The sequence below is a fragment of the Chamaea fasciata genome, unplaced genomic scaffold (assembly GCF_029207755.1).
Source record: "Chamaea fasciata isolate MVZ Bird 193981 ecotype frontalis unplaced genomic scaffold, bChaFas1.0.hap1 SCAF_1, whole genome shotgun sequence".
Taxonomy (NCBI): Eukaryota; Metazoa; Chordata; class Aves; order Passeriformes; family Sylviidae; genus Chamaea; species Chamaea fasciata.
Genome location: NW_027094086.1, coordinates 4157021 through 4178474, shown reverse-complemented (window position 1 = coordinate 4178474; position 21454 = coordinate 4157021). Strand labels below are relative to the sequence as shown.

Genomic DNA, 21454 nt, shown 5'->3' with positions numbered 1-21454 from the left:
AGCTGTCGGTGGTCCCTGCGGCCACAAGGTCAAAAAGCAAACTCATCTGCCCAGCTCCAGACACCTGCTGTGCAGAAGGCAGAAGGATCCTCAGGCATGCTGGGAGAGCTCTCATGTATTCTCCTTGTACTTGCCAGATGCAAGGCAGAACACCACTTGCTTGGCCAACAGGCAGCTATTTTCTCCCTGGCAGTTTTGCGGCTCTGTTGCTAATAATTAGCAGCTGTTTATAGTAACAGAACTGGCCACATGGGATATTTTTTTGGCCCATGTCATTACCCAAGTGTTCAGTCACTGCACTAGGAAGAAAAGCATCTAGACACACATACCTGGAGGTTTTGGCCCAGATGGATAAATGTGCTCAACTACCCTACTCAAAGTTCAGAGAAAGGGCTGTATCCTTCTGTGATCTGATGAAGTTGTTCCATCATAAAGGTGTAGTCAAACTCTCTGACTTGCTATATAGGTAAGTCATAGGATCTTTGGTTCAAAAGGGCAGAATTATAGGCAGGCAGTTGTTTCAATTCCCATTAAGACTTCTGACAGAGCTAAATGCAAACATTGAAAGCTTTTTAGCTACTACTTTCTAAAAACAGAACTGTATTAACCCTATCAGAGAGGGAAGACTACACTTGATCAGGAATATTTTTTTTTAATCAATTATATCATGTATTACTTAACAACATTCCCATACATGAGCTATGTTACCTCTGGATCCTGAAAGTCAACCTCTCATTTTAAAACAGTCTTACATTACACTGGACTGGCCTGTTGTGAATCACTAAAACCCTGCCAAAGGAAAAAGGTTAAGGCTAACTGGGTGCAATAAAGAACCACATTTGACATGTCCTAACATCTAATGAATCATTTAGGTAATCAAAGGCATTGAAACCCAACAGCATAAACCAGCTTCTTCTACAAGGACACTGTAGCCAAACAACCCTATGACTAACACTGACTGCAGGTCACACTCTTAGCAAGTTCATCTTGAGACCTGAGATTTCAAAAAAAAAAAAAAGAAAATAAAAGAAAAGGAAAAAAAAAAAAAAAAGAAAAGGCGAAAAGAGCCACTGGAAACAGCACAGTGCTTTTGCATCATGACCTACTTTTGAAGCTACCACACAATTTAGGCCACAGAAGCAAGGTCTGGGCAGGGGTAAGTCATTCTGCAGCACGTTGTGAATTAAAACAATATGGAGCAATCCACCTCACACAGAGAAACAGCATTTTTCCCACTTCTTCCAACACAAACTTCTGTCTGCCTTCAGGACTCTTCACACACTGTAAGTCAGTTGATGTCTTTTACAACCTCTGCCTTGCTGTTTAAACCAAAACACGATGTTTCAAATACAAATTCATCTAAGAGAAGCAGATGATGGTGGCAGCTTTTCTACTCTTAACACTGAACATCTGACATCCTCCACTCCCCCAACAAATAAATATCCAAACCACAATCCAAAACATAAAAGGAAGGGTATGAACAGCTTGACTTTGGAAGGGTTAATGAAGACTTCTGGCACCCTTTCCTCGGAATGTATACAAAATTCCAGAAATTATTAAAGCCTGACATACACAGGCTTACAAACTCCAGCCCTGCCTAAGTTAAATTTCCATAGGGTTTCCTGCTTCCTTCTTTCCATAAAGCATGGCCTTGACTAGAACCCCCTTGGCTTTCCTGGGACCCACTTTCCATCCCCTCACAGTTTACTTGGAAAATGACCAAGAGCAAGATTTTGGTTCCTGCTGGAAGGTGTGGTGATGCTGTCACAGATGGCAATCTGGGCATGACAAACTCCCCTGATTGGAATTTTCCTGCCTGGCCACATGAGAAGGAATAGAAAACTCAAGAGGTAAGGTGTAGAGGTGAAGGTGCTTGTGACATCAGGGAGAACAGCTTTGTAAGACAGCACTATTTCATCATTCTTTGTATTTTGGGGGCCAACATAATTTCTCCATTCATTACTGGGAAAAATACATAGGAAATCATGGGTCTTTATGCAATTACTGAAACAATTCTGGGAAGCCATCTTTTTAAGAGGGATCCAGAATTTAATGTGAGACAGACTTTATTCAGTGGATTGGATATTATATTGCTCCCTAAAGGCACAGCCTGTTACTAATATTAGATCAGATTACATTGTTAAATCACGGCTGCTGCTGTTTTTAGTAGGAAATACTTCATTTTGTTAAACTAGAGAGGTGGCATTATCTGATTTAACTTGTATTTTGATTTACTGATAGGTAAAAAAGTCATATATGCTCACATTACCTTCATGTTTATTAATACAGATGCATTAAACAAGTAAACAGCTAAGGGGGTACATGCATAAATAGCAGCAGAGAAGCCTTCAGAGCTAATGGAAAACATAACAGCTGGGACCAGGGATGCTGGGAAGAAAACAGCCACTAAGAAACAGTTTCACAGCAAAGACATAGACATGCCTGATTTGTGATGGCTGCATCTCCATTTAGCAGGTTCTACACCCAAAATTAGGTAAAGGGCAAGCCAGCAAGCACTAACACCTTTCAAAACCAAAAAGTAACAACCAAGTCAGCACAAAACTCAAAACTTCATGGGGACAGAGCTCACTCAGGTCAGCGTGCAGATACACTGTTATGGGCTGCAAATAATGACTTCCAATGAGAAAACTTACTAATTTGCTCAGATAGGTACAAACTTCAGTCTGACCTGAGCTAAAGCTATGGTCCAGCTTGGAATGTCGTATGAAAAGATCCTCAAGGTTTTAAACCATGTTGACCCCGAATGTTATCTCCCATCTGAATTAAATGGATTCGTTCCCTCTGTCTCTATGAAGTAGAACAACAGAGGGAAACAAAATTAAGGCTACTGTCAGCAAACATCTTAATACATAACCAAGTGGATTAATTGCACCAATCCCACCTTCCTGCAGAAGGAAGAGCAATGTCCAGGGCTGGTGGGGCAAGAATAATCCTGTCAGGACATCATTGCTAGTGGCACTTTTTTTTTTTTGCAAGTTTTTTCACCAAGGCTGTCCTCTTGATTGTAGTGGGGAAAATGGAATACACCACAGCAACTTTTGCTGATTCTTCAGAATAAGAAATACTTTCTGTAATAGGTTGAGACTAGAGTTTTGCATTAATATTCATCCATAAAAATAGTCAAGCCAGGACTGATTACTTAGTCTGTATCTGCAAATTTAGACATCCCTTACTGATGCTACTGTGAAAAGCACATTATTTTCATGTACTGGCACTTAAACTAATTATATTCCCTCCCTGAAAAGTCACAGGCTCGTTTCTTCAGGCTGCAAATACTTAAGAAACCCAAATACTGCCAGAATATGTATTAGACAATTACAGAAGCTATTCAATAGATGAAGACAAGAAAAAGAGCACAGCATAGATCTTCATAAGCCGACTTCCTCTAGCATATCATTAATGTCTGCAAAGTCTAATTCATTGGAATTATCTTCAATTACCAGTCCCTAAACACATTACCATCATTCAATCTCAGAAAATTCTGGTAAAGGAAGCTTTTGAAAAAATCCCTAGAATTTTGTTCACCCTCCAACAAAGACAGAGAAGTCAGGTTTTGACCGGATTTTACAAACTCTGAGGAAATAATTACTCCCTCAGAGAAAAACCAAAACATCACAGAAGAGGGTTTCTCACATTTCAGATTCTCCAAAGGGTTTGTAAACAAGTATATATAACCAGTTATATCATCTTGCACTAAGTGTTCTCATTTTGCCTTGTTCTAGTGGACTCACAGATCAAAGGGGAACCTCATCACCATGATTGCTTGGTAATAAACCAGCATTTACAGCCTAACATGCAGTTTGAGCCCACACCGATTCATCACGATTGCTGGAAATTGTCTCCTGTCAGCACAAGGGAGAGAGATTTCTGCCCTTCCCCATGCAGGCTTTGCCGAGTTTCCCTCCATCTGAGCCAAAGAAAATACTCTAACATCCCCTGATGAAGTATTAAATGGAACTCATCACTTCAGTACTGAAAGAAAGGAATAGAAGATGTTTAGAGATAACATTTATTTCTTCCTATCTTCCTGGCTTCCTGGCACTAAAAAAAATACCACCTCCTCCTAAATCCGTGCTGCAAAGGGTGTGGTAAAAGAGCTGCTTTCCACCCCTCTGGCCCCACACCTTCACTGCATGAGGTGGTGCTAATAGAGGAAACTGCAATTTTAGGGTGCAGCACCTTTGGTAAACATCTCCAGCGCCTCCCTTTAGCAGAACAAATAATTACAAACAAACATTGAGAAAGCACACTCCATAAAAAGTATTGCTGGAGCACTTGAGCAGATCCCTGCTCCAGTTTTTTAGGCTGTCCCAAATACCAGCGTGACAGACGTGTTTATGTACGCTGCCATGAAGTAGAGCTATTTGATTTAGTTTCTCAATTATTTAAATAAACATTTGAACCGAGGAGTGATGCACAGTCTGTATATTTTAAGTAAGGTGTAAGATAAACAAAATTAAGAATCCCCTCTTAACCACAATAATTATTAAACTGTAAAAAAAATCTGAAAATTAGTGTTTGGTCAATAATATGGATAAATCAGCGCTTAAAAGGGTTGTATCACCACACTGAGTTCAGACCTTATTTACAGCATTTAGGATCAACACAGTAAGAACTTCCACAACCAGTACTTTTAACAAAGTAGGGAACCCACCACAGGTAATAAACAGACAATATTTTGGCGAAGTTACAAACCACTCATTTTAGTGCAAATAATATGCTTTAGACAGCTGGTTTATAAGCAGCCCCACAGAAAGCTGATGGCCACATTTAAGATCAGCCTGATCAGGACATTTTGATTTTGGACGATGAACAAATGCTATTTTAGAATGTGTTTTGCCAAGCTCTAACCCTGTTAGAACTGGCAGGATAAGATATTTACTGACATATACACTAAAATAATAAGAGGTTACAAGTGCTTGACAGTTGGACTCGATACATGAAGACCAGCTAGCAGGGCAATATTTAGAGGACACAAACCTCTTCCATTTGTGACTCTGGAGAACTACGAAATACTTGGCAAAGGCTTGCCATAATTTGGCATTTTTACCTAATTTGGGAATGACTGTCAGCTGTTCTCCTCCTGAGGATGCACAAGCTCCAGCATCCATGCCACTTCAACAGCAGACATCTGGACTGCTGTGGGGTGAGACCTGCAGAACTCCTGCACCAGAGAAGTGTTTGCACCCTACTGTCACATCAGTGCAATCACTACAGAAGTTCTTGCAGGTGAAAATATTTGAAAGCAAAATCATCTCCCAGTCTAGGTTTAGCCCTCTCACAGTCAGAACATTCAGTCATGCTCTGTCAGTCCCATCTACTTTTCCTGTATGCTTCCTGCAATACACACAGCTGCCATCCTCCAAGGGAAACTCAACATATAACCCCAAGGGACAAAGCTGCACTGTGAAATGGGGGCAGATCTCATCCATGGAACTCTAAGCATCATCATGTCATCCAGATCATGGGTCTTGCACCTTTCTAAGGTGCAAGGACCCACAAGGACAAGTTTCCAAGGCAGAGTGGTTAAGAGGGATCAATGTTTCAGCAGTTGCACCATAACTATTTCTTACAAGGCAGCTGGGAGTACCACGAGCAGGTTGTAAAGGCAGTAGAGATGTTAATGTACACTTAAATACCTTGAACACTGCTTGCCCTTGTGAGCTATTATTTCCACCTCCCGCCAAAAAAAAACCCAACCCAAACCAACCCACCCTAAACAAGCAAATGCTGTTTGAAAGGCATCTAGTTTCCCCAAAGCATTTTCTGTTGGAGGTTACTATCAGATAACAGATGGATTACCTAAAACATCCTCAGTGAATTAATCGTTCTCATGTTAAAGCAGCTGTTCCTGAATATCCATAAGAACAAAACATTGTTGCAATAGTGTCTACAGGACTAGGCAGGCTTCTTCTAGGAAGGGGAGAGTTTCTCTGCATTAAAAAGGTGTTTAAAATCAACAAGTCATAGCCAGTGTTAATTTAGCTGTAAGATTCAAAGTGATTGCATTTGAGTCATTCTATAGATACAGGGCTGCTGACACAAAGAATAGGGCAGCGAGAGGTTCAGCCTATACAAGCACAATTGATTGTTTAGAAAACAAAGCTAATCTAGTGGTTGTTTCTTTATGCAAGGCTAATTGCATACCAGCTAGAGTGCCTTTCCAGATCATTCTCAGAGGCAGAATGAATTTGTGGTCAGATAATATCACAGGTATTTCCCTAAGTAGGCAGAGCTGCTTTAATAAGTGCAGGCACTGAAAGCAGCATATGTGAAGAGCAAAACAATGAAGGAAAGACCAAAACTGAAGTGCACAAATTAGCTTGATACTGAAGTGTAACAGCTGAGCTGGCAGGTTATCCTACTAGACATCTAATATCCTCACAAAGAGATGGGATCCTCTCTGCAAAGTGCATTCAGAGAACAAGCAATCTCTTTTGCTCATTCTGTTACCCTGGATAGATCCCGAAATCTCAAGCCAAGGGGAAAATCCAGAGAAAGAATTAGTAACCTGAATACCTGACAAGATAAATTTGGCTTTGTGTCTTTACTGTTTAAAGAGACACCAAAATACATGTGCAGTTAGTGTAAGCCATTTTCAGAGGAAGGAATATAAAAGGGACCCCAAAGACTGAGTAGGTGCAAATAACAGCTACAGCTTCAATTCAGGACTGAGTATCTCCTTAAAATTTTAAAAGACTCTCCAAACCAAATTTCACTTGTTACTCTCCAACTACAGCTTGGAGAGTAACAAGTGAAATTTGGTGGGTGTTGATTTGAAGGATAAAGAGGAACAGCAATGTCTTGCTCAGATAAATCTTTAGAATTAGTCTAGCAGGCACCTAACGTTAAAGGACCTCTCAGCTCAGGGGCTGTAGGGCTATTCACCGAACAGAGGAAGAACTCACCAAACTGTGGGCTGATCAGTGAATGCTGCCTTCAGTGCTCTGAGGCTCCCTGCTTATACATCTCAACAGACTGACAGGAGCATCCTCTAAACTTGAGTAATAGCATCTAGCAAGAGTGTGAGCTTCATGAAGAGATTTAAGTTAAATACCTCTCATTCATCTTCTGTCATCCACACACCTTATTGTAGTGCTTAAAGTTTGAGGTTGCATCACTGACTTTTCCTCATCTTGCTCTGCTCACATTCAGTCTGGATTTGTCTCTACTGCTCTGCTCAGATGGAAGAAGAAATACCAGACCAAGAGTTTTAGTTTCTACTTTTTTCTATGGTTTAATCATCTTTATAGTTTGGCAGCAGCTGTTGGGAACAGGCACATCACAAGATAGGGACTCAGGTCTGCAACCTCCAAGATCTTTCTGTTCTCTGATCCTAAAAGTGTAACGGATGGAGAGTCTTCTCACTGCTCCTCTGGAAAGCTGAGCCTGACCTCACAGTATTCCAGATGTTACACATCCAGCTGCCTGATCTATTAACTCCTAATCAACCTGATACTTATTATTGTAAGATTCTACTTGCAATAATATATTAAACTTCACCATTTTCAAAACTATCTTGATGTTTGTCTTCCAGGAGATGGCAACTGCCCACAGCAGCATCCCAAGCAAGGAGTATCACTATGGCAGAGGTCAGACAAAGGATGATGGGAGCACACATAACACCTAGCTGAAGCTGTTTGGTGTTCCTGACTAGATAAATTTCAAAGGGATGTTCTCACTTCTGTGCTGCAGAAGAAATCAAAGGCTGGCATCTGTGGGGAAAAATGGGGGAGACCAGGAAGACACTTGTCATTTCTACCAGGGGATGAGTTAAAGTTACAAAACTAAAGTCAGGTACTTGAATGAATACTGCTCATTTTACGTAATCTCAACTGTTCAAAGAGTTTTACGTCTTCAGACTATTTCTTTAAACAACTGCTCTACTTTTAACTGAACACTTGCTCTTATCAGTTTATTCTGGTACAAGATAGTGGCTTGGCTTCCACCCCAGTTCCCATGAAGACAGTTAACACTTACAGATTCCTTTCTCTAACATCACAACCAGCTAATTCCATTTATCACACGTGGAGTTGATAAGGGATACAATATTAATTCCTGAATTGTTTTGCTGTCTCCTTGTCTGCAAGGTGTTTATAAGTAAATTTGTTGAAATTAACAGACTTGTCATTCAACTTTACCACCTACTTGGCCAAGTCTTTGAAAAGCAAAGAAAACGTTGTTACCTTGATATAGTGATGCATATAGTTCTACATATTTGAAGTGCTACACCTGCTTGAAGTACACAGCTGTTTAGAGCAGACAAAACAAAAATATGAAGTGAATGAGGCTTTGAGCAGTTGGCAGTAATCCTGGTGACACTGTGCTGACATTAACTTTGCCTAGAATTTCTAAAAGCCTTGTGTAAGCACTTTGGCATATTGAATGGCTTGTTGTAGGTCTCTGGTTCAAGGAAGAGATTTTAGAATTGATTCTAATAAGTAGAATTGCCTGAATTTGGTCACTCAGGAAGTCTTCCAGGGAAAATCCTACTCTGAAATACTTGAAAATTTCAATAAATTAGCAGTCACATAGGATTTCCTAAGTCTTATTAATAAGCAGTAGGATGTGCCATGCATCCCTGAATATATTCAGGCTCTGTCAAACTTCAATGAAAACATCACCGAAGTGGGTGGGACACTCAGACTCAGAGGATATTACAACAGCTTCCACAAATTTTGCTGTGAAGAGCAGCTGACTCCAAAACAGTGTTCCCAAGTAGGGAATACTGTTTCAGGAGCTTTCTAGTGTTGGTCCAGAAGTATTATCAGCCCATGCACTGAGAGCAGGTTTACTGAACCGGGATCTTTCTCTGTAAGGATCAAAAGCATAGTGTGAAACAAAAACCTAACAAATATTTATTCAAACACCACTCCTGATGCATTTTAGAGAAGGGATTGCACATTTTTCAGGAAGACCTGTGGATTCCAGCAGAGAAGCACAACCCAAGTCAGTTGAAGGAACATCCTGTTGAAGGAAGATATTCTCACTTTTGTCCCTATATTCTTTTAGAGGTGAGGATCACCTCATATGACAAATGATTTCTCATCAAGCACAACAACATCCAAGCCAAACACTTCAGTGAGCAAAGCATGGTGTACATCAGATTGAGCCAAGCAGCAAATACTGGGAGAGGAAATAATCAAAAGGACAGGAACCAGAAGACATGACTGCAAAGTCTGAAGGTCATGAGATGATCTCTAAACAAAGTCTTGACAGAGGTTTCAAATGTAGAAGCTGTTGAAAGAACAACATGACGTGATCTCTCCATCAGAAAGGTAATGATTGGCCCAAGCTGTAACAGAATTAGAGAATATACTCTAGACGCAATGAGTAACAGAAGTGCTATTATCCATCATGAGGAGGACAACCAGCAGGTTCACTCCTTCCTTCCCCACTCATGGATCAACTTCTCATGGCTCTACAAACTGAGGTTGCTCCCTGCCCTTCTTTCATCTTCACTTGTGAACACACAAAATCTCCCATCTCCCAGAGCCCAAAAAGGCAGACATTTGCATGTGCTGCATGCAAACGTAGGTGTGAATGTAGGTGAGAGTCTTCAGCAGTAACACAGGAAGCTGAGGAAGAAAACTATTCATTTCTTGTAGCTTGTGAATCTAGTATTTGACTAACAAAATCTTAAAGTTAATGCAAGTTACTGGTCAGTACAGAGGTATTTGACATTTTACACTTTAGTCACTTGTCAGAGTGAGGAAGCCCTTAGGGTGATAAATTTCATGGTTACTGAACCCGATTTTAATGAAATGCGTGGCTTGCCCTTCTGGGCTGTATTTTATTTTGGTGGCTGTACTGAGAACATTGTGCTTAGTCATTTTACTTTTTCAATTACAGGACCAGCATATGGAACAAACTAATGTTTTTATCGTTTGAACCATCACCTGCCAGATTTTCAGGAGGAATAGGATTTGATTAAAGCAATCAGCAGTTAACCATAACATATCCTTAACTGCTTTAGGTTTTAAGAGCCTAAATAGATTTGAAATAATTTAATGTTGCTTTGTACAGCAGTCAAGATTTAACAGATAAAACAGGGGCACCACATCCCTGTTATCTCATTTAAGTGAAATCCATTTATCATCCTGTTAAGTTTTTATTCTTCCAGTAACAAATTTCAAAGTTCAATGTATTACCTCTATATAAAGATTTTTGCAAAACACATGAGCAGACTTTTGACCTATAGACTTCTCTAGAGAAGTACATATGATCATACAGTAAAACAGGCATAATTCAAAAGGTCACTTCCATTTTGTTTTAAACCTTTCCTTTTAATCCAAAAGCTATTTAAGTTTCAATTCCACATTACAACAGCCATGATGTGACACATTACTATCCTTAACTTGTATTCTGGTTTTCAATCAAGCTGCATTCAGTTTAAGTTAACTCAATTGAGGTAGAGAGTTAGAGGATAAAAATGTCTTCGTTTATCAGGAAAAAAATAAAACCTGCAGGAAAAGAGTTCACATGGTGCCCGTAAAAGTCTTCCTACTTATCTGTAGTAATGTGAACAGCAGTGTGTATAATTCAAACAAGTTTTTGCTACGAAAGCTTTTTCACCTTCCTCTGAGGACTTTGTGCGCCCTTGTTCACCACCACTCATACATGAAGACTGGAAAAACACAATGAATATAAACTGTGCAACCGTATGTTGTATTTTTCCTGATGAAAGAATACTTGTCATGTTACAATAAGCATCAACCAGGCTTAAACCTTCACTGGCAAGGAGAGCAAAACTCAGCCTTCAAAACATGGAACTGAAATTAGCATAGACAGACTTCCCAGGTATGAAATGTTAATTCATTCTGAAGAATTGTGTAATCAAAACAGACTCCAGTTTACTTCAGGACACATGGGCTAAAGCAGCCATCTGGGTAGGATCTTGAGAGGCCTGATCCCACATTTCTTTGCTGAACAGAAAACAAACTGCACACATGTATGTGCCTTCACACATGCTTTTTATTAAACACTCCCTACCAAGAGGAGCAGGCCTGACAACCATTTGCTGAGATTAAACTATTTCAGAAGCACTGGCAGTTCAATGCTGCAGCCACAGCTGAATCCCACCAGTCTGTGAGCAATGACACTTGTCTGTCACTTTGGATACATCCTCCCCACATATGCCAGGAGTGAAAAACCCCCCACTTACCTGATGAAAAAAGCTTCCCAGACTTTCAGGCTTTTGCTGCACAATCCGCAGTTTAATTCTGTGCCTAAGCTACTCAGAAGTCTTGGAAGTGAAGATCTAACATGAAATTACAGGCCTAGATGTAAACAATGTAGGATGTATTCATTGCTCATGTAAGCCTGCTGTATTTTTATTATTCCCTGCAAGGCTGGAAGGGTCACAGCATTATTACAAGCCTAAGCCCTTTCAGATACAAAAAGACAGACTTATGTAGCTTTAGTCTTAGCTGCTCACATCAAGCAACTTAGAGCTCCAATTTGTCCTGTGAGGCCAACAAATTAATGAAGGAAAATTCTGGGCTCTTGCTTACTTTATCAGAGAGGATGGAGCAGAGAAGTTTCCAGCCTTGGCTTCCTGCTTTCCTCTCAGTCTGGTCCAATATTTTAAAAATTTCTCTGGTGAAAGCCAAGAATTGGCTAGTGTTCTTGTTATTCTCATTCTTTGAAAAGATATGACTATTACCCAGACAATGAGAAAGGAAGTTATTTAATCCCTACATCAACAGTGAGTAAGAAAATGAAGTATTAAAATGGCATGACCATAACTGCATCAGGTAAGAATTTAAAATTATGCTGGACAGTCATTAATGCAAAAATAAGGAACCCATTTTTATTTAATATTTTGACACAGGCAGGCTTCCACTCATTTTCTAAGTTACAGAGAAATGCAATATTAATGAACTGAATGCTGCTACTGGAGATAAACCAAGTGTTGCTTTCATTTGCACAGCACTTCTACCCTGACCACATTCATCTAGATGCAAGAAGGAGAGTATAGTGCATAGTAAAAAGGTATTATAAAAACAGAGCTGAAGTATTTAAACACATGGCCTCATTAGAAAATATACCTTTAGTATTAAAGCTTGGGGAACCACTACCAACCTACCAACACCCCTTTATTTCAGACTATTTTTTTTTCCACAGAGAAAACAATTTTACTGTGAATGCCTGAAGCACAGAACTGTAGCAGCTTTCTTATCCTATCCCCTAGGGCAAGATCTCCAAATCATTTGGACAGCAGTAATTTCTGCATGTAAAGCTGAAATTTTATTCCCTACTTAAAGAATTTGTCTTTCATAAGCTATGGTGTACGTGTATATATATATATATATATAAAAAATATATATATATATATATAAATAAATGTAGGAACATCCACCCAACTTTCCCAACATATAAATATATATAAAACTCCAGTCAATATAATAATTGCATGTAGGGACTTAAAGCTTCCTCTGATAGTGATGTTTGACCATGGGCCACTTAGCAGCAGTGGCTTTGTCAGTGGGTAGCCCCTAAAATTTCAAAGGTCAGAACAGCTGTCAGGGACACATCAGTTACTAAGCTCCAAACAGACAGAATGAGGCTGTGATCCACAATCAGGGCAACTTACCAGGTTCACTGAAGAATCCTGCAAGCGAGATACTCAGCAATACACAGACTCCTCACAGAGCCACCCAGACAGGGAGTCTGTTCACAAAGAGCTTCTTAAAGAGGCTGAAGTGCAAGGAACAGTGTAGCCAGTATTGTACCAGTGATAAATTCAGGCATTAATTACAGCCAGTTATTCAGTAACCAGCCTTAACAAAGAACTGGAATGGATTTCTTAGAACGTGTTAATTTAGGAGTATAGTTAATGAGGAAGAGAAAACTACTAAGTGCAGTTGAGGGAAATGCAGTGTTGGGCTGCTGGAATGAGCTGGAAGTTTGTAGTCTGATGAATGTACATGTTTCGTAGCTTGCAGTAATTGAGCACTGCTTTGTTGTTGTTGTTGTTGTTGTTGTTGTTGTTTAAGTGTAGCTGTACCACAAAGAGGTTGGATGATTCAGTGAAATCTGTTCAAGGAGCACAGAGTCAAGTTTATACTGTACATCCCTGAGACTCATTAGGTTTTACATTGACAAAGTGATGTTACAGAAATCTAGCCATGAACAGGCTAAGAATACCCTAGGACAAAGTAGTGAGGCTTTATCTTAAGTCATCACACCAAGGCTATTACTTGTCCACAAATATATCCTGTTCCTAACCAGTAAAAGACTTACTAATAATAGAATGCCAAACTCACTAGACACACAGGCATCTGATGTTAGCACAAAATTCACTGTATGGGAACCCAAACCCTTCTATATACAGCTTAGTTGGGGGCTACTACACAATTGAAAGGCCATGGTAGTGTCCAGGTCATATGCATACAAAGAAGATTAGAGATCCCACTAGTGCTATAGAGTCAAAAGGCTCATTTTCAACTGGCACCCTGAATTGTCACGCAAACTATTCCAAGAGCAATTGCCTGGAAGGGGACACACCTTATCTGATTCAATTCCATTTCTTCAGTAGACTGAAAGATTTGCTATGCAGCTGCATAATGAGAGTTCTGGACAGACCGTACCTGGAAGATGACAAACTGGAAAGGTGATTTGAAAACAAAGCAGCAGAAAAAGCTACAACTGTGAGGCTAGAAATGACTGTTGGAACATGAAGGGAACAGGTAACTGCTCATTCACTCTCTTTTTTCAGTTCATTGAAAGGAATTTGACTTTTAAGGAGGTGGAAGGGCTATGACTTTGGAAACAATCAGGGTACCTGTGCACAGAGAAGCGGAAGCCTTTTCCCTCTGCACCAAAGTTAGAAGCAGAACAAGAGCCAAGAAAAAGAACAAGCCTACATCACAAGCTGATTCCCCCAGATAGGAATCAGATAGCAAATGGGACATGCGCTAGAAGTGCTGGTGTTAAAGCAAGCTCTGCATTTGTTTTGGGTTATTTTTTGAACTCTTGGGAGTTAGCTGGCCAGCCACACTACTCTAAGGAGCAATAGTTCAGACTGTCAAATCACTCCTCTGGGAGTACCCTGGGCCAAACTGCTCAGGCCAGTGTACTTGCTCAGATATTCCCCTCATAAAATGGGAGGAGTATTTTTTACCCTTCACGTATGCCTTCTGCCCATCCACAAAAACAGAACAAAACAACCCAAAACAACAAAACAAACAAAAAAAACCTCCCTCAAACTCCTCTTACCTGGAAGCACAGATCCAGCATCAAGACTATTTAAGAGTTGACTTCTGTTGTTTGTACTTCCATGTGATTGATAAGAAAGTTGTAGGTTAAACAGTGCTCATGTTAAATGTATTCTGGAAGATTGTTTGCTGTGTGTAAGTGATGATAGGAAATTAAGTGGCACAGAAATCTGACTGCTCTGCAGTCATCACTTGCTGGGTTAAGCCACTAGTTTCTGGACGTGGTCCAGAAAGATTGATCATATATTCAAGGGCAGAATGCAGAAGATAAGAGTGACATGCAGTTGTGCTTTTGTAAAAGAACTCTGGGTTCAGCCCCCAGTTAGATCATTTATTTATCTGGCACTGAAGGGTGATAATGGCTTGTTTTCAAGTCTCCAAAATAAATGAACTACACTGCATGCAGAAGTAGTCCAGGCCAGCCAGCAGAGGATAGAAAATATGCAGGGTCAGCATAACACTGGTTTCAATTTCAGTTACAAAAACATTAGAGCTCTCATTTAAAACAAGATGAGGAAACTAGGTCCTCTCTCCACTCTGCTGAGAGAACCAACCTTCTCTCCCCAGAATACTGACAAAATCCACTTCAAACAGAGTTCAGCAAAACAATTCAGGGTAACACCTTCCTCCTGTCATTTACACACCAGAATTTTCTTAAAAGTATCTTTGGCTTACTCTTAGGACTAAGCTTTATCTCCTACCCTTTAATGACTTGCTACATGAGCAGCAGCTATTGACTGACAATTTCAGTCGTGCAAGGAAAGTAATTCTCAGCCCCCTCCCAGAACACCTCGGGCCATCAGATTAGTCAGTCTTCATGTAACACTGCAAAAGAGATTGAGTCAAGCCTGAAGTGTCAGGCCAGCCAGGTCTCCAAAAGCTAAACTTTAATAGTCTTTATCCTCCAAAAATAAGAGTCCTGGAAATGAAGTCTTCCCCAGCTTTAACTGGGTCTTAAGTTTTGTTAGTGGCCCACATTGTGGAGACCAACTTCCCATTATCTATAGATTGAGATTCATGTTTTGAGCAGAATACACGCCAGCAAGAGCCAAACCAAGGTCAGGAGCAGCTCTTAAGCCAAACCCAATCATTACCCAACAAAAGCCTTGTGTCCTGATGCTTGCCAGAGTCACTTGCCAAGAGCAAGTTTGATGAGGAAACCTGGCTGCTTGTCCCGAGTTGTTACAAAGCCGTATGCCAGCTGCAGTCTAAATGACTGCACAGCACTTGTTGGAAGAACCAGCAAGAAGGGGCTTTAGTTAATAGCCACCGTGTGCCAGTTAGGTCACAGCACAAACCATTCCATGGCTCAGGCACTGCAGTGCTCTGAACCCATCACTGAGATGCCCAAAACCCAGCTTTTAATTCAAGGCAAATTAAGTCTTGAGCAACTCTATGTGAGGTCTAGATTTAACAGTATGAAATCAGCTCTTTTTCATGCAGAGTACTTTGTTTCACTTAGAGGAATATTATGTTTCTTTACTACACTAAAGAGGAATCAGTTTATTTAGAAGACCAATAATTATTCAGTGCTTGGACACAATAGCCCCTTACAGTCCCAGTTGCAGGATATAATATCTGTTTACCAGTGAGAGCTTTGGGTAGTTTGGGCAGGGCTGTGACCCAACTGCAAGATGTGTGGGTAACTGATAAGCCACCGACTGTAAAAGTCACCTGACAGCAAGAGCTCACTGAAGGCATGCAGTCCTTAGTTCACAACACTCCACAGCTTAGCAGTCTCTGCTTCCATGCCTGGTTTCTGGGCTGCCCAGGATCTCCTATCTGAAAGGTGACTCTCAGGTTGAAACACCAGCTATCAAGCCATACATGTGGTGTCACTCATCCTGACAGTGTTCTGCTTCAACTTTGGCAACTGGATTGCTTTCTGGTTTTGCATGGAGCCTTAAACACGCAACAGCTACAATGTTTATTGGACTTGATAGAGACATTACTGGGCAGGTGTAATGCTCTGCTTAGGAAAAGTATTGTTTCACTCATGTCAGTTTAGTGCTGGTATATTAAACTAAGCAACGCCCACTGCACTCTGTAACCCCCAAGTGGATGGACTGAAAGTGTTCAACAAGGCTGACACTAAGCTGAAGGACCAAGGAGCTCCAACAGAACAGGTATCAGATCACTTAATCCATCTCTAAGGGAAACAACTGCACACAAGGCTGTTCTGTTGGGAGTTTTGGTGAATCTTATGTGTGGAGTTAGAATAGGTCACAGCCTGGGATCTTGCAAGTATTAGAGATATAAAGGTTATGGGAGTGACCCTTGCAAAACTAAAACACAGCACAAACAGTTCTTTATGTTACTCATTACTCTGCAAGCTGCTAAAGCTTCCTCCTCCATCACAACAGCCTTGTCACTTCCACAGGGCTCTCCTGGCAGATCAGCTTGAAAGCTCCATTTCAACTCCAATAGCTTTGCCTCTGTTCAGCATGCTTTTACACTATTAAAAGTAGCCCATAGCATTGCAGTCAGTTTGAAGGGCAAGTGAAGTTTGTTTTTATGTCAAACATGACACCAGCATACATGCAGTGTTGCTCAACACATACTGCTTGATCTTCTGATGCAATTACTTTAGGGTGTTAGAAGGGCAGAGGAGGTACAGACCACAAGTTAAGCTCAAAAGCAACTACCAGCTCCAGCTTCTTGTGATGGGCAACGTGAAGGATTTCACTAGTTTTGCCTAACATGCAAGTAGCAGTACCCAGATACTGCGAGGGGAACTGGCTTTCTACTCTAGGAATTGCTGCTGGAAGTCCTAAGGTGCTCAGCTAAAGGATGACAGCAGTGTATTGCAGGCAGAGTTTACAGACTAAGTTAGACAAGATCAAATGCCCCTGTGCAAAGGAACTGTTTGCAGCTTAATTCAGTGTCCGCTGAAAGCCCTGAAGCGTTACATGCAGCTGTGTTCACAACTGCAGGCACTACCTAGCAGGTCATTCCAGCCATCATTTTCCCACCCAGGAATTCATGACTCCTAAAGCTTCAACATCTTTTCTAAGCTGCTCAGTTGGCAACGTATTTTGACTGCAATAAAGTTTTTCAAATATTAGATGCAGGTTCACTGGTGAATTACTCTGCAGGTACCATCCAATGTTAATATTCTCCTTGCTTTTATAAATTATCCATTTAAGTTTATACAGGGATAGAGGCAGAGTCCATGCATTCCTGCCTCAGCACGCAAGCAGAGCATATTACCAAGTCCTAACTTTCTAACTCCTGCCAGAGAATCCAGAACAGGAGTGAGTTTAAAGGTAATTAACCTTGGAAGTCACAGCCCTGTGAGACAGGTCCAACTCCAGCTTACTCTCTCAGAGCCTGCATTTCCACCTGGAGGAATCAAGGCAGTTACTTCAGACAGCTCCTCAAATAGGCTCCATACTTGCTTCAGAGTGAAAACTTAAGGTCACATGCACTTAGACATACAAGCATGTGCATTGTTTCAGTCAGAGTTATACCACGCTTCACTGGAAGCCACGAAAATATTCCACTTGTGTCACCCCACCGAAAAGGCACATGAACAAAGTTGCACTTCATGAGTTTTGTTGTAACATGACACTGAAGGAGCAGCAGGTTCAGCAACTGTCAGTCAGTGTTCCTGCCACCTTCTCGTGACTAAGGACACCTCCAGCAGAAGACAACCTCCCTTGTCACTGCAAGGCAGAACAATACAAATGTATTTAAAACAGACTGAATTTTTGAGGCACTTTTCAGCTTGGAGGGAGAGGATTGCCCTTGATTGCAGGCAGTCCCCACAGCATCCAAGCAAGATCACGTCAGCAGCTATTGCTCATTCCTTTCTCAGCAACAGAACTCCTGGAGAGCAGCAGGCTCCTGCAGGAGTTAACCCACAGTTACACAGGAGGGTTTATCTGTAGAGCCACACGTTTTCCTTTTGCTAAAGATGCCTCAGTCATACATAATTGAACACAAGAACTGCTATCATTTACTTTCTTGGAGAGGCACGAGCCAACCCATGTAAACTGGCCTCTGACATTACAAATAGCTAACTAAAATAGAAGCTGTTCCACTGATCCCACCCATTACATCATGGAAATTGTTATTTTGTCATGAAAACTCCCTTTAGTATAGAATTCAATCTCATTAATAGAGGAATGAAGCTCTCACTTCCAAGACAGCAGCTGCCACTACCTTTGACATACATAGGAACTCACAGATGTTTTTGGATGCATCAGAGACTACTGGATGCATCTTTAGGAGTTTAAGGTAGTGTCAGCTTTTCAAACTTACAGTAAAAAGCACTTCTGTAAGCATTTATAGCCAAAGTGTCAAGTAAATAGTTTAATCTCTTGTCTGAAACCTCTTCCCTTATTTAGGAAGGGAAAAATTAGGTATGTTGAACATTTCATCAATCCAGAATAATCACTAAACAAAGCAAGCAAGGAAGACGTTATCTTCCACAATACTGGTAGGAGGGAAGAAGTCACACAAGCCATGGCAGTGCAATAACATCAGCAACCCCCCTCTGCCAGGTATTTACAAAAAAGCCTGACTTGGGGAGGGAAGCAGGAAGTATTCACCAGCTTGCTCTTTGAGCTCAAACACCTGCTCAAGCCATATTTCATTAAATATTTTAGTAGCACTGTCTGATCATAGCAGTGGAACATGACGCAGCTCACACTGGAGCAGTTTTTGCAGAGCAGAAAGGATACATGCTGTAACAGTGCAATTCCTTCCCACGGAGCCTCATAATGCTGCAGTTATTTGTCTGTGCTCTGTACCTAGTGCTGCCTCTCCCTGTAGAGCCAATTCTTGTAACATCTCTTTTCCTGAAGGAGAAAACATCTCCTCTGTCTAGCATGCAACATCCTGCGATATCTTTCCTATCCTTTCCCATTAGTAAGTCTCCGAATTAGCCAGGCTCCAGCAACATTGATTCATTCACCGCACCCAGTGCCGAGTCAGAGCCTCAGCTAAATCTTTTCCTCCCCACCTTTTCCCCCTCTATACCTAGAGAATTCTGAAGGCAAAGCACCCCAACAGAAAATTGCCCCACAGTGAGAGTATTTTTCAAGGTCAAGCAGAGTTTCTGTACCTGCTAAAGGTGTTAAATTAAGACATGTTAAGAGTTGCAGATCACTGACAACATGACCTTAAGGAAAACTGCTGCATTCATGGGAGGTTTAAGAGCAAAGTTGGAAGTAATTTCTTCCCCCAGTACCCTCCCACAATCATATCAGGCAAGGAGAGACTCAATTGTTTTGTGATAAAGCTTTGAGATCAGGTGACAGATTAAGTGTGGAATTATTCAAATGGCAGACTACTGAAGTTTAACAGTCTGAAAAGGTACATTAGTCTCCACCTTTGGTCCCTTTGTCAAGTCCTCTTCCAGTACAGTCTCCACCCAACACAATCCTAAAGGGGCACTTAATGAATTCTGATGAGAAAGAGGTAGCTATCTCACACACCCCAAACAAGTCTCTCCAACATCACCTTACTCATTCCTCCATTCATTCCTCATCCCTTCCCAACCTCTGTAGCCCAACATCTCCTTTGACCTGATTTCTCACCACAGCACATGGCATTTCCAATTTCCATCTCTGCAGCCTAACACGTCCCTCACTCCAAGATCCTCATTATCTTCCCATCTTCATGACTTCACATACCCGCACCCCAGAGCTCCTCAACCCTCTCACCTTTCCAGCCCCATAACTCCTTCACCCAAAAATCTTCTCAGCGCCTAATCCCAAACCTTTCTCATCTTCCCCCCAACGCTTCCTCTTCATTAGCCCCCCACCTCCCTCACCCCAAACCCTTCCTCAGCTTCACCAGCCTCTCACCTTCCTCACCCCAAACCCTTCCTCACCTTCATCAGTCCCTCACCCTTCACGACCTTCTCACCCAAGCCCTTCCTCGCCTTTACCAGCCCCACAGCCCACTCACCCGAAACCCTTCCTCGCCTTCACCAGCCTCTCATCGCCGTCACCTCACAGCTCCTCAGCCGCCCCTCGCCCCCATATCCCGTCCTCACCCCAGACACCCCTCACAGCCCAAGCTCCCGCCGCCCCCCTTACCTGCCCCCGGGTCTCCCCCAGCACCCGGGACCTGCTCCGTGCGGCGGAGGGGGGAGGCGGCGGCGCCGGGGAGGGCGGGGGGGATGAGGGAGGGAAGGAGGGAAGGGACGAGGTCACTGACGGCGGCGCGAACGCGGCGGCACCGGGCAGCGGCGGCCGCTTTATACCGGGTCCTCGGGAACCGGCACCCGCTTCCGCTTCCGCTTCCGCCCCCTCCCGCCCCCGGGGTCATGAATATGCAGTGAAGAGGCGTGGCCTCCCGGGGGTACGTGAGGTGTGGGCTATGAATATGAATCAAGAGGCGTGGTGTCCTCCGGCTGTGGGCGTGTGGGTCATGAATATGCAATGAGGGGCGTGGCCTCCGGGCATGGGGGTGCGGGCGGGGGGCGTTGCTGGGTGACGGCGGGAGGGCTACGGGGGCGCCCAGGCGTCCGCTGCAGGGATGCCCACGTGAGGGGAGCCGAGGCGGGCTATGGCGGGGCAGGTGTTGGAGAGCGACGGCGTCACAGAGTGACACGGAATATTCCCAAGTCGAGTCCAGCTCCTGGCCCTGCACAGGACAGTCCCAACAATCCCACCACGTGCATGAGAGAGTTGTCCAAACACACTCTGAGCTCTGCCACGCTTGGTGCTGAATTGAGTGGGAAACACTTGCAGTGCTCAGCTACCCTCTCGGTGAAGAACCTTTCTGTAATATCCAGCCGAAACCTCGCAGACACGACTCCACGCCATTCCCTCGAGTCGTGTCACTGTCACCACAGAGAAGACATCAGTGCTTGCCCCTCCTCTTCCCCTTTTGAGGAAGTTGTAACTGCAATGAGGTCTCCCCTCAGTCTCCTTCAGGGTGAATAGACCAAGTGTCCTCAGGCATTCCTCGTATTCCTTGTCTCCTCGAGGCCCTTCACCATCTTCATTACCCTCCTTTGGTTGCTGTCTAATAGCTTTCTATTGTACACTGTGGTACCCAAAAGTGCATACTATTCAAGGTGAGGCCACCCCAGTGCAGAGCAGAGCAGAGCAGAACAATCCCTCCCTTGCCCAGCAGGTGATGTTGTGCCTGGTGGCCCCAGGACAGGGTTGATCCTCCTGGTTGCCAGGACACTGCTGACTCATATTCAACTTGCCATCAACCAGGACCCCCAAGTCCCTTTCTCAAATGCGTCTTTC

General features: G+C 42.5%; 1 protein-coding gene and 1 long non-coding RNA gene across 3 annotated transcripts in view; one reads left to right on the top strand and one right to left on the bottom strand.

The window, feature by feature from the left end:
- SLC45A4 (solute carrier family 45 member 4) overlaps positions 1-20495 on the bottom strand; it is a 62924-nt gene extending 42429 nt beyond the window's left edge. The window contains exons 1-2 of one of the 2 annotated variants that reach the window (XM_066175356.1): positions 20288-20495; positions 18995-19042 (exon numbers count right to left, since the gene is read on the bottom strand). The gene's annotated coding sequence lies outside the window, so the exon portion shown is untranslated. The remainder of the gene's footprint in view (positions 1-18994; positions 19043-20287) is intronic. The other variant, XM_066175348.1, reaches the window with a different exon arrangement.
- On the top strand, positions 1655-8140 carry LOC136301199 (uncharacterized). The gene is made up of 2 exons (XR_010723810.1): positions 1655-1850; positions 7559-8140. It is a non-coding gene; the product is annotated as an uncharacterized lncRNA (long non-coding RNA).
- Positions 20496-21454: the final 959 nt, after the last annotated feature.